Raw genomic sequence first — 13697 nt, 5'->3', positions numbered from 1 at the left:
CAGGAGTCCTGAATTCCAGCACCCCCTCCGCCAACCCACTAGCCCACAGTCCTCTCCTATAGGATTAATGGCACTGAACAAGTGAGCACCAAGACACAGTAGATGGCTTTCTGGCTTTGGGGGAAGAACCAACCGAAGCAAGGGGACTAGATAGAAGCAGCAAAGGGGCAATGAATATATCCACCCGGAGATCACACGACTGGGAGCCCGGGGCTGGGACAGCAGGGGGCTGCGAGGAGACAGGAGTGAGCAGAGCTTGTGGCTAACAGAGGAGTTCAACTCCATCCGGGTTTAAATATTAAACCTTGTATTTGCTTTGAACAAACTGTTTCAGGTTTAATGGAGTGAGACAGAAACCAGGAAATAACTCAATGAATGACCTCTGGGAGGGGAGTGGGGTCTGGTGGGTTAGAACATGGCGGGGAGCCAGGACTCCTGGGTTCTATCCCGGCTCTGGGAGGGGAGTAAAGTCTAGTGGGCTAGAGGAGGGGAAGCTGGGAGCGAGGACAGTTGGGTTCTCTCCCCAGCTCTCGGAAGGGAAGTTCCCTTGTTACCTGTCACCACCTGCTCTTCATTTTCATACCTCTGTTTACGAAACTGGGTGTATCTGTATTTCCCTCCCCTCAGCTTTCCCTGTCCCATTCAGGATTCTGTCCCAGGTGCAGCTGGAGGGCCGTGGGTCATGAGAGGTCTAATCTGCCTGCTGGCCATTCGGAGGCTGCTGGAGCTGCCCATGCTGGAAGGTGAGTGGTTGGCTGGGGACCTGGGAAACAGCCCTTAGAAGTGAGACCACATGGGTGGGGAGACAGACGTTGTGGAGGGAAGACAGGATAGAGGTTATGTGCCAGGCAACCAGGAGCCAGGACTCCTGGGTTCTCTCCCCAGCTCTGGAAGGGGAGTGCGGTCTAGTGGGTTACAGCAGGGGGGGCTGGGAGTGAGGACTCCTGGGTTCTATTCACTCTGCTCCCCACCTTTCTCCTCAGCTTGTGAGCAGCCAATGGAATCTCCCCGCATTGTGGGGGGTAATGATGCCAAGAATGGGTCCTGGCCCTGGCAGGTCAGCATCCGTGAAGGCAGCAACCATGTCTGCGGAGGGTTCCCTCATTGCTGAGAGCTGGGTGGTGTCGGCAGCTCATTGCTTCAATGGGTGAGTAACCCAGGTGGGAGCATCCCTGTGCGGCTGTTCCCCAGCTGCCACATCCCAGAGGCAGCTGCTTCTCAGTGCCAGGTGAACCATCCCCATGCAGCGTCACTGTACAGCCATTACCAAGCTGTCCCACCCCAGAGATGGCTGCATCTCATTGCCAGGCGAGCCAGCCCTGTGTGGCGTTATGGGCTGCTGTTCCCCAGCTGCCCTGCCCCAGAGGCAGCTGCATCTCAGCCTCAGGATAGCCATCCACATCGGTTGTCATTATGCAGCTGGTACCCAGCTGCCCCACCCCAGAGTTGGCTGCATCTGATTGCTGGTTGAACCACCTTTATATTCCTCTTGTATCTTGCAGGGACACGTCTGCCTATCATGTGAACCTAGGGGAATATCAGCTCCTGAACCCCCTCTGAAAGTCTGGTATCTTTTCCCATCAAGAAGGTTTACCGCCATCCCAACTACACTGATATCAGGTCCAGCAGTGACATTGCACTTGTGGAGTTGGAAACCCCTGTGAACTTCAACAGAGTTATCTGCCCCATCTGCCTTCCGGCCTCCTCTGTGGAGTTCCCCACGGGCATGGAGTGCTGAGTGACCGGCTGGGGTGACACTAAGTACGGAGGTGAGGGGGTGAATAGGGGGCTGTGGGGAAATGGTAGGACTTTGGGGGTTAATTGGGGAGAAGATTCTAGGGGTCCCCTGAATGTTGACTGGAAAACAGCTTTGGGGCATAATTCTTCCATAATCTTAACCATAACCCCTAACCCTAATTCCTAATACTCACCTGAACCCTAACCCTACTTTGAACTGTAATGATAACCCTAAATCAAAATCAAGCATAATGACCCACTTATAACCTTAACCCAAACCAGACCCCAAACCTCCACCCCCCAACCTAAAACTTAACCCTACATTTAATTTAAATGCTCACCCTACAGCTAAAGCTAAAACTCTATGCTACCTTTAACCTGAACCCTATCTGTATCCCTTAACCCTAACCCTAGACACTCAAACTTAATACTTAACCCTATATCTAAACCCTTAAACTCAACCCTAACCCTTAATTATCACCCTACATAACCTTAACTCCCACCCTTAACCCTACCCCAACACTAAACCTACCCCATCCTTTCCCCCTACAATAGCCCTTATCCTTAATATTCAGATTAACAGTTATCCTGACCTTACACTTAAAGATAACACCATACTCTAGCTCCCACCCCCACCCTAACCTTTATGGTTCCTGATCTAACCTTTAAATCTAACCATAACCCTTAACCCTTACTTTTAAACCTAACACAACCTTATCTCCAAAATAATCCTTAAGCCTAACTATTAATCCTTAACTATTAACCATAAAACTTAACTCTTGACCTTAACCCTAAATCCAAATCTATCACTATACCCCTGCTATACCCTTAACTCTAACCATAACCCTACGATTGACTTCAATGCTAACAGTAAATCAAACTCTAATATTATACCACAGGTACACCCTTAACCCTAGCCATAACCCTAGCCCCGTTAAGGGCATTACTAACCCTAAGTCAAAATCTAGCGCTATACCCCTGTTATACCCCTACCCCTACTCCCCTAACCTTATTTTTAACTGCAACACCAACCGTAAATCCTAGATAAGCATAACCCTACTTTAACTGCAATGCTAATCTAAATAAAAATCTAGCTCTCTACCCCTGATATACCCTTACCCCTAAACATAACCCTGACCCCAGTCCCAACCCTAAACGTTAACCTTAAATTTAATGTAAATGCTTACCCTACCGCTAAAGCTAAAGCTATACACTAACCCTTAATACTAACCTTTAACCTTAATCTTATCTCTAGCCCTTAAATTTAACCCTAACCCTAACGACTAATCTTAACTTTCAACACTGAATCTAACCCTTAAACTCAACCCTACCACTGAATTCTCACCCTAACACAACCTTAACCTCGAACAAGTGTTAGAGTAATCCTAACACTTACCCTAACCTTACCCCCTACCAATAACCGGCTTTCTTAAACTTCAGGTTAACAGTTACGCTCACCCTACACCAAAAGATAACACTATACCCTAACCCTAACCCCAGTCCTAAACTTTATGGTCCCTGATCATATTTAGATTTGGCAGAATTTGACTTTTTTTTATAATTTAGATGGATGATATTAATGTTTATTTTTAAGCATTTCTCCCCATTTTTATCAATTTAAATGTTCACAGTTGTGGGAAATTATAGGGGGAGAGTCAGACACTAATTATTTAATTCCAGTAGATGATGAGATTCATAAGGTGAAAGCTTTGTTAACGCTGCATAATTACCTGCTGCACGTGCCCCGGGAATGCAGACACCAGCTGTTTTAGTAGAACTGTCACTACGTGCTCTATGTAGCATACATTACCACCTGTTTTATACGCATTGAGGTGTGACTACAATGAGTTCTCAAGCGGCACTTTCCTTACATTGCCTCTATGTAAATTGCAGTTATTATCAGTGGAAATATTTTGTCTTCCCTTTGTGTGTGCTTGGTGAAATTGACAGTTACCGATCAAAACTGAATCATTCCAAACCTACCTAAATCAAACCTTTTCATTTAACCCTAACCCTTAATTCTAACCCTAACACAACCTTAACACGAACACTTTAACCCTTCTCTATTAACCATGAAACTTAACTCACTTTAACCCTAACACAAACACTAAATCTTGCTGTACCCCACCAATAACCCTCATCCTAGACCTTCAAGTTAACAGTTATGCTCACCCTACACCTAAAGATCATAGAATCATAGACTTTAAGGTCAGAAAGGACCATTATGATCATCTAGTCTGACCTCCTGCACAATGCAGGCCACAGAATCTCACCCACCCACTCCTGTAAGAAACCTCTAACCTATGTCTGAGCTATTGAAGTCCTCAAATCATGGTGACTTCAAGGTGCAGAGAATCCTCCAGCAAGTGACCTGTGCCCCACGCTGCAGAGGAAGGCAAAAAACCCCCAGGGCCTCTTCCAATCTGCCCTGGAGGAAAATTCCTTCTCAACCCCAAATATGGCGATCAGCTAAATCCTGAGCATGTGGGCAAGACTCACCATGCAGGTACCCAGGAAAGAATTCTCTGTAGTAACTCAGATCCCACCCCATCTAACACCCCATCACAGGCCATTGGGCATATCTACTGCTAATAGTCGAAGATCAATTAATTGCCAAAATTAGGATATCCCATCATATCATCCCTTCCATAAACTTATCAAGCTTAGTCTTGAAGCCAGATATGTCTTTTGCCCCCACTGCTTCCCTTGGAAGACTGTTCCAGAACTTCACTCCCCTGATGGTTAGAAACCTGTGTCTAATTTCAAGTCTAAACTTCCTGATGGCCAGTTTATATCCTTTTGTTCTTGTGTCCACATTGGTACTGATCTTAAATAATTCTTCTCCCTCCATGGTATTTATCCCTCTGATATATTTATAGAGAGTAATCATATTTCCTCTCAGCCTTCTTTTGGTTAGGCTAAAGAAGCCAAGCTCTTTGAGTCTCCTTTCATAAGACAGGTTTTCCATTCCTCGGATCATCCTAGTAGCCTGTTTCTGTACCTGTTACAGTTTGAATTCATCTTTCTTAAACACGGGAGACCAGAACTGCACACAGTATTCCAGGTGAGATCACACCAGTGCCTTGTATAACGGTACTAACACCTCGTTATCTCTACTGGAAATACCTCTCCTGATGCATCCCAAGACCGCATTAGCTTTTTTCACGGCCATATCACACTGGCGGCTCATAGTCATCCTGTGATCAACCAATTCTCCGAGGTCCTTCTCCTCCTCTGTTACTTCCAAGTGATGTGTCCCCAGCTTATAACAAAAATTCTTGTTATTAATCCCTAAATGCATGACCTTGCACTTCTCACTATTAAATTTCATCCTATTACTATTACTCCAGTTTACAAGGTCATCCAGATCTTCCTGTAGGATATCCCGGTCCTTCTCTAAATTGGCAATACCTCCCAGCTGTGTATCATCCGCAAACTTTATTAGCACATTCCCGCTTTTTGTGCCAAGGTCAGTAATAAAAAGATTAAATAAGATTGGTCCCAAAACCGATCCCTGAGGAACTCCACTAGTAACCTCCCTCCAGTCTGACAGTTCACCCTTCAGTGTGACCCATTGTAGTCTCCCCTTTAACCAGTTCCTTATCCACCTTTCAATTTTCATATTGATCCCCATCGTTTCCAATTTAGCTAATAATTCCCCTTGTGGAACCATATCAAATGCCTTACTGAAATCAAGGTAAATTAGATCCACTGCTTTTCCTTTGTCTAAAAAATCTGTTACCGTCTCAAAGAAGGAGATCAGGTTGGTTTGACATGATCTACCTTTTGTAAAACTGTGTTGTATTTTGTCCCAGTTACCCTTGACCTCAATGTCCTTAACTACTTTCTCTTTCAACATTTTTTCCAAGACCTTGCATAGTACAGATGTCAAATTAATGGGTCTGTAGTTACCCGGCTTACTTTTTTTCCCCGTCTTAAAAAAAGGAACTATGTTAGCAATTCTCCAGTCATACGGTACAACCCCTGAGTTTACAGATTCATTAAAAAATTTTGTTAATGGGCTTGCAATGTCATGTGCCAGTTCCTTTAATATTCTTGGATGAAGATTATCTGGGCCCCCCGATTTGGTCCCATTAAGATGTTCAAGTTTGGCTTCTACCTCGGATGTGGTAATATCTACCTCCATATCCTCCTTCCCATTTGTCGTCCTACCATTATCCCTAAGCTCCTCATTAGCCTCATTAAAGACTGAGGCAAAGTATTTGTTTAGATATTGGGCCATGCCTAGATTATCCTTGACCTCCACTCCATGCTCAGTGTTTAGCGGTCCCACTCCTTCTTTCTTAGTTTTCTTCTTATTTATATGGCTATAGAACCTTTTACTATTGCTTTTAATTCCCTTTGCAAGGTCCAACTCTACATGGCTTTTGGCCTTTCTCACTTTATCCCTACATATTCTGACCTCAATAAGGTGGCTTTCCTTGCTGATCCCTCCCATCTTCCATTCCCTGTAGGCTTTCTGCTTTTTCTTAATCACCTCTCTGAGCTGCTTGCTCATCCAGCTTGGTCTACAACTCCTGCCGGTGAATTTTTTCCCCTTTCTTGGGATGCAGGCTTCTGATAGCTTCTGCAGCTTTTACTTAAAGTAATCCCAGGCCGCCTCTGCCTTTAGATCCACAAATTCTTCAGTCCAATCCACTTCCCTAACTAATGTCCTTAATTTATTAAAGTGAGCCCTTTTGAAACCAAAAACCCTAGTCACAGATCTATTTTTGTTTATCCTTCCATTTAGTTTGAACTGAATTAGCTTATAATCACTGGAACCAAGGTTGTCCCCTACAACCATTTCTTCTACGAGGTCTTCACTACTCACCAAAACCAAATCTAAAATCTAGTCGGTTCAGCAACTACTTGGTGAAGGAATCCATCAGCTATCGCATCCAGGAAAATCTGAGCCCTATTATTATTACTAGCACTTGTCCTCCAGTCTGTATCTGGGAAGTTAAAGTCTCCCATGATCACACAATTCCCAGTAGTATTTACTTCATTAAAAACATTAGAGAGGTCTCTATCCATATCCAGATCGGGTCCCAGTGGTCTCTAGCACACCCCAAGCACTATCCCGGGGGAGGATCTAGTAGTTTTCTTCCCCAATGTGATTTGTGCCCAGACAGACTCTGTTTTATCCATTCCATCGCTTCTTATTTCTTTACATTCTATCTCATCATTGATAGACAATGCTACTCCACCCCCTTTACCTTTATTTCGGTCTTTCCTAAACAGCACAAACCCTTCAATACCCGTACTCCAGCCGTGACGACTATTCCACCATGTTTCTGTTATCCCTAGAATATCTGGTTTCACTTCCTGCACCAGTAACTCTAGTTTCTCCATTTTGTTACCTGGGCTCCTCGCGTTGGTGTACAAACATCTTAATTTTTGCTGTTTGGCCTCGCTCACATTCCTTACCCGATTGGGCACGGTCATTCTACAGCCAGTATGACCTATTAGACTGGTATCCACACTGCCCTTTTGCCTTATGTCCATTCTCCTACCCACGGCTGTATCCTTTCTTACTTCGTTTTCTTCCCTCTCAGAGTTAAAATCTGGCATGGAGATTACCTGGACATCTCCCAGCCATCTTCCCCAGATTCCTAGTTTAAAGCTCTCTTGATCGGTTGTGCCAGCCTCCATCCTAGAAGTCTATTTCCTTCCCTACTCAGATGAAGTCCATCCGGAGAGAACAGTCCTCTGTCCATGAATGCCTCCCAGTGGCCATACATCCCAAAGCCTTCCTTATGGCACCACTGTCTGAGCCATCTGTTGAGCAGCATAATTTTGTCACACCTTTGTTGCCCTTCTCTAGGAACAGGATCTGAGCCTCAATTTCCTTTAGTGTCTTCCCCAGCCTGGCATAGTCTCCCATGATACGTTCCAGGGAGAATCTACCAGTATCATTTGTTCCCACATGAAGGACGATCAGTGGATTCTTTCCCACTCCCGTTAGGATCCTCTTCAGCCTCAGGTCCACATCCCATAACTTAGCACCCGACAGACAGCCCATCCTTCTGTTCTCTGGATCAGCTCTTGTTACAGGCCTGTCTATTCTTCTCAGTAAGGAGTCCCCAGTCACATAGACCTGCCTTTTCCTGGTGACGGTGCTATTCTCCAGTCTATCCCCTGTTCACAGAATCATAGAAGATTAGGGTTGGAAGGGACCTCAGGAGGTCATCTTGTCCAACCCCCCTGCTCAAAGCAGGACCAATCTCCAATTTTGCCCCCATCCCTAAATGGCCCCCTCAAGGATTGAATTTACAACCCTGGGTTTAGTAGGCCAGTGCTCAAACCACTGAGCTATCCCTCCCCACTATTCCCTCTGGCTGCAAGTCCTCTCGATTCCTATTCTCCTTTGCAATCCTCTGCAACCCATCCCGTATCCCCCTGGGGCTCATATTTGGTGTTGTTATCTCCACTGACTCTTCCCCTCTTCCTATAGGACTAGCTGCTCTTCACTTCTTCCTTGCCCTCTCACCTTCAGTGACCACCTGCTGTGCCCCTTCTTCATTTTCCAACTCTGCATACCTGTTCCTGAGCTCGATTTCTCCTTCACTAGCCCGTCTTTTCCTCTGCCTGGTTCTCTTAGTCACATGCTTCCACTGTCCACTTTCCTCACCCAGCAGTCTCCCCTCAGAGTTCTTCGGTCCTGCTTCCATCTGCAAGTCTGAGCTTTCCCCTTCAGCCTCCTCATGTCTTTGCTCCACCATCCGCTCGAACCCCCTTCTAAACTCAACCAGAGTCTCCATCTGCATCTCCAGACCTCAGATCTTCTCTTCCATCAGCTCTATCAGGTGGCACTTCATGCAGACGAAACTCTTTCCAGGTCCCCCCTCCAGGATCATGTACATGCCGCAGCTTCCACATCCACTCATCTTCATTGTGTCTTCCACTGCTTGGGTCACTCCCACTGCTGCCTCTCTATCTGTCTTCGCCTTCTCACCTGAGTCCTGTTAGTCCGGGAAACACAAACCAAAGCAAAACACCACCACCCACAGCAAAACAAACCCCTCACGAGCACCACAATGCTGTCAGACCACCCCCCACTCCCTTCACTAGCCTGGCTGCTCCTCTGCCTGCCTCTCTTAGTCTTCCCTCTAAACTCCTCCAACAGGACTCCCACTCCAACTCCCCTGTTCACAGCTCTGTTTGCTGGCTGTACCCTTCTCCGACTGGCTGGCTACCTTTATAGGACCCCTAGTCAGAGAAGCCCTTCCTTCTAATCAGGGCTCAGCTCTCTCTCCCCCTACCGGCCTCTATATATAACTAAAGGGAGTGAAGGAAAAGGAAATAACAGCCGCTTCCTGAAAGCAGAGAGATAACTTCTACTCTACCCCCAACCCTAGCCTTAACCCTAACCTTTAAAGCCCCTAATCTTGCATTGGGTGAGAGATTGTTTTAGTTTTGTACATCTTCCTGTGGCAAGATAACTTATTCGTGTGACTGTTCTGTGCATGGATCCATAGCAGGCTGGCCAATTGCTAGCTATTTTCCACCATCATTCCTCTTTGGGCTTTGGACCAGCCTTTCATTTTCCAGTTCCCACCCCTGCTTTACCCCTGTCATGCAGTCAGTGTGACCCTGCGGCGTGATCGTTGGATGCATGGATTTGCAGCCATCTAGTGTGCTGCTGGCTTAAGCCTCCGGTATTTCCACCTCTTGGATATTAGCCCCACTGATTCTGCCTTTGGCGAAAGCCTGCTTTGGCTTTGAAAATTTCGCTCTGCGTGCATGCCCGGTTGCTCCGTAGCGAGCTGGCTTGCCCTTCCTGTCTGGCTTTGGACAGCACTTACTTTCCACTTCTCAATCACAGCCTCTGATCTTACACTGAGCACGGTCAGGCTTTAGTTTCTCACATCCACACACCAAGCAAGGGAATCTGCTAGCATGCTAGCTCTGTGCCTGGAGCTGCAGCAGTCGAGCGCAGGGGGTTTCAAACTTTTTTTCTGGCGACCTGGTTGAAGAAAATTGTTGATGCCCGCGACCCAATGGAGCTGGGGAGGAGGGGTTTGGGGTATGGGGGTGAGGGCAGCAGGGTGGGGCTGGGAGTGAGGGGTTCAGGGTGTGGGATGAGGCTCAGGGCTGGGGGAGGGGGTTGGGGTGGGGGAGGGGGTCAGGGCTCTGGGCTGGGGGTGCAGGCTCTGGGGTGGGGCCGGGGATGAGGGGTTTGGGGTACAGGAGGGGGCTCCGGGTTGAGGTGGGGCTCAGGGCTGGAGCAGGGGATTGGGGCACAGGCTTACCTCGGGCGGCTCCCAGTCAGCGGGGCAGCGGGGGTGCAGACACAGGCTTCCTGCCTGTCCTGGCACCGCCGACCGCGCTGCACCCGAGAAGCGGCCAGCAGCAGGTCGGGCTCCTAGGAGAGTCTGTGGTGGCCGGTTCCTGGCCAATGGGAGTGCGGAGCCAGTGCTTGGGGCGGGGGCAGCGCGCGGAGCCCCATGGCCCCCCCGCCGAGGAGCCGGACCTGCTGCTGGCCGCTTCCGGGGCACAGCGCGGTGTCAGAACAGGCAGGGACTAGCCTGCCTTAGCTGGGCAGCACCGCCGAAGGGACTTCTAACGGCCCGGTCGGCGGAGCTGACCAGAGCCGCCGCGACCCAGGGCCTGACATTCCGTGACCCGGTACTGGGTCACAACCCGCCGTTTGAAAACCACCGGTCTCGTGAGTTGCTACTGCAATCTCCACTGTCATCCTTCTTTGTCTTTGCACCCTCCAATTTCCACGCCTAGTTTACGGTCCCTGATTTTGCACTGGGTGAGAGTCTGTGGCAGCTTTGCGCATCCTGCTGCGGCCTGGGATTTGGCTGGTGCTAGGGCTCTGTGCATGGATCTCTAGTGATGCCCGCGTCCGGCGGTTTCATGCCCGAAGCGGGTCCCTCCGCTGGTGGCGAGGTGGGAGCAACTGAGGCTGTGGGTTTGATCCTTTAGTATTAACACATCACTGGCTCGTACCTAGTTCTATCCATCCCGTAGATCTCCAAGAGCTTTACAAAGGAGGTTGGGATTGGTATCCCCATTTTACAGATGTGGAAACTGAGGCAGGGAGAGAGACCTCCAGGATAGCTCCGCAGGAAGGTGGGGAGTTGGGCGGATCCACGCAACCGTGAGGGTCAAGGGCTCCCCCTGCTGGTCAGCACAGAGCAGTGCTGGTGCCGGAGTCCCATCAGCGGCTGGGGACGAGCTGTCCGGCAATGCTCCGCCGATTGAGGTCTGAAGCTGTGGAAAGGCTTGTCTCCATGGGGGGTGACTCGGCCCTGTTCGTCTGTCTGTCCTCAGGGAACCTGACAGCCCCCAAAACGCTGCAAGAGGTGCAGGTGCCCCTGATAGACAGAGACGCCTGCAACAGCCTCTTCAAAATCGGCTCATACGCGGACGACCCTCAGGAGATCGATCCCATCAAGCAGGATATGATCTGCGCAGGGTATCCGCAAGGGGAGAAAGATTCGTGTCAGGTGAGACCCTGTATCCTATTCCCTGACTCCCTCCCCCCATGGCAGTTAATCCCAGATTGGAGCCAGTGCCACCCAGAAGGGAACAGGCCCCACGTCCCATTCCCCACCCACCCTGAGCCAGCCAGTCCCCCTCCCTGGGGCTAGAGCTGGTGCCCCCTAGAAGGGAACAGGCCCCACGTCCCATTCCCCACCCACCCTGAGCCAGCCAGTCCCCCTCCCTCGGGCTAGATCTGGTGCCCCCTAGAAGGGAACAGGCCCCACGTCCCATTCCCCACCCACCCTGAGCCAGCCAGTCCCCCTCCCTGGGGCTAGATCTGGTGCCCCCTAGAAGGGAAAAGTCCCACGTCCCATTCCTGCCCTCCTGAGCCGGCCAGTCCCTTGTCCTGGGCCCGGATCAGAGCCAGCGCCCCCTCAAGGACATACCAGGAATTGACCCCATTGTTCTGCTGTCTGCAGGGCGACTCCGGGGGACCCTTGGTCTGCGAATGTGACAGCACGTGGCTCTTGGCCGGGGTGGTGAGCTGGGGCGTGGAATGCGGGAACCCCAATCGCCCGGGGGTCTACAGCCTGCTGCCCCCCTACGCCAAATGGATCCAGGGACATGTTACCACCCTACCCTTCACCATCTGTAGCATGTCAGTCATGCAGTGCAACAGCACCAGAGCTAGCCCATTGGGGGTCCTAAGGAATATTTTGGGGGCCGCCCCCACCCACACAACATTAAAACAGGCAAAGCAGATAAGGGGCCTGCTTGGGCTGCACCGGCTCGGCCTGCCGTGCTTCTCCTCGCTGCAGCTGTCCCCATGATCCTGTGAGATGCACCCCCCATGCCCCAGCGCATCCCTCCAGGCCCCCAGGAAAGCCCCCTCCAGATGGGGGTTCAGCTCATCTCTGCCTCAGATGGGTGCATGGCCCTGATCCCAACTGGGCCCGTGCAAATGCTGCTAATGCTAACGAGGGTGCAAAGGGTCCTGATTCCCTCCAGCAGGGGGCAGCAGGGACACACACACACACAGAAGCAATCAAGCCGTAGCCTCCCTCTCCCACCTGCTTCAATGCCGGACTGTGTCCTTATATCCTTCTATTCTCCACCCCCACCTCTTTATCCCTCTCTTCGGCTCTTTGCCAGCCACCCCACAGGCTCCTTCGAGGCCTCTTTACCCTCCTCTTCTGGATGCCAAAATATCTCTCTGCTTTCAGGAAGGGACTGTTATTTCCTTTTCCTCCACTCTCTGTAATTATCTTTCCTGGCCTGTTTCCCCGGCAGCTCCACTTCTCTGGCCTGCTTTTCCCTTTCCAGCTTCCCTGCCTCAGTTTCCCCACCACACACCCAGACACCGGCACTGCATTGGCTTGTGGGGGGCCTCCATCCTCCTAGCCTCACTACCTCATGTGCTGCTGCATCAGCTGCTGCCCCATTGCCTCATCAAAACTCTAATGCAATAGGCTTGTGCCTGGGAGAATGTGGGGTGGGGGCAGCATGCACAGACCCTGGGCAAGCCCACGGAGATAGGGGGACAAGGTGACTTAGCCCTGCAGCACCCCCATCTGGCTGTGCTGAGAATTGCAGACCGTGACCAACCCAAGCCTCAAGATAATTTAAGTTCCCCTCCACCCCTTAGGGATCGGGGAGGATTTGAACCCATGGCAGGGATGGTGCTAAGAGCACAGCCACAAGGGATCACTGCAGTCCTCCAGTCTAGCCTCATGCATGGCACAGCCCAGATGGCCCAACCCAGGCCTCCCTTCAGCCCATATGTGATGGCTGAGCTAGCCATCTTAGAAAGGGTGTCATAAATATAGAGAGAAGGGTAGCGTAAAATCCCTCCTTGGCAGCTGGCCTGAATCGCCTTACCTGTAAGGGGTTAAGTAGGTCTAATAACCTAGTTAGCTCCTGACCAGAAGGACCAATGAGGAAAGAAGATACTTTCACATCTGTGGGGGGACGATTTGTTTGTAGCTCTCTCTTTGTTGTTCCCTCTATGGACGGAGAGAGAGGCCAAGCAGATTCAACATCTCCTGAAAATATACCTGCAATCATCCATCTAAAATCACAGAAATTGTAAGTAAGGTAAGGAAATGCGTTAGGTTATCCTCTGTGTTTTCATTGACCCTGTAAAGTTACCTTCCATCCTGATTTTGCAGGCGTGATTCTTTTACTTTTTCTTTATAAATAAAGTTCTTCCTTTAAGCACCTGATTGATTTTCAGTGTCCCGAAGACAAAGGGTCTGGTCTGAGCTCACATTGCTAAGCAATTCGTTGGTATATTATTCTCAAGCCTCCCCAGGAGAGGGGTGAAAGGGTTCGGGGGGATTTTTTTTGGGGGGGAATAGGGATTCCAAGTGACCCTTCCCTGAACTTTTGTGTAAATTGTGTGGCGGTGGCCGTCCAAGGACAAGGAAAGGAATTTGTGCCTTGGGGAAGTTTTTAACCTAAGCTGGTAGAAATAAGCTTAGGGGGTCCCCACGTCTGTACCCCAGAGTTCAGGGGAAACCCTG

At 49.7% G+C, this 13697-nt stretch overlaps 1 pseudogene; it reads left to right on the top strand.

Annotated features, from left to right (window-relative positions):
* The first annotated feature begins 371 nt into the window (after positions 1-371).
* On the top strand, positions 372-12013 carry LOC140912230 (serine protease 33-like; annotated as a pseudogene).
* The last annotated feature ends 1684 nt before the right edge of the window (positions 12014-13697 follow it).

This window comes from Lepidochelys kempii, chromosome 6 (genome assembly GCF_965140265.1).
Source record: "Lepidochelys kempii isolate rLepKem1 chromosome 6, rLepKem1.hap2, whole genome shotgun sequence".
NCBI classification, from domain to species: Eukaryota; Metazoa; Chordata; order Testudines; family Cheloniidae; genus Lepidochelys; species Lepidochelys kempii.
Note: the sequence above shows the minus strand (reverse complement) of the source record. Positions and strands in the feature narration are given on the sequence as shown.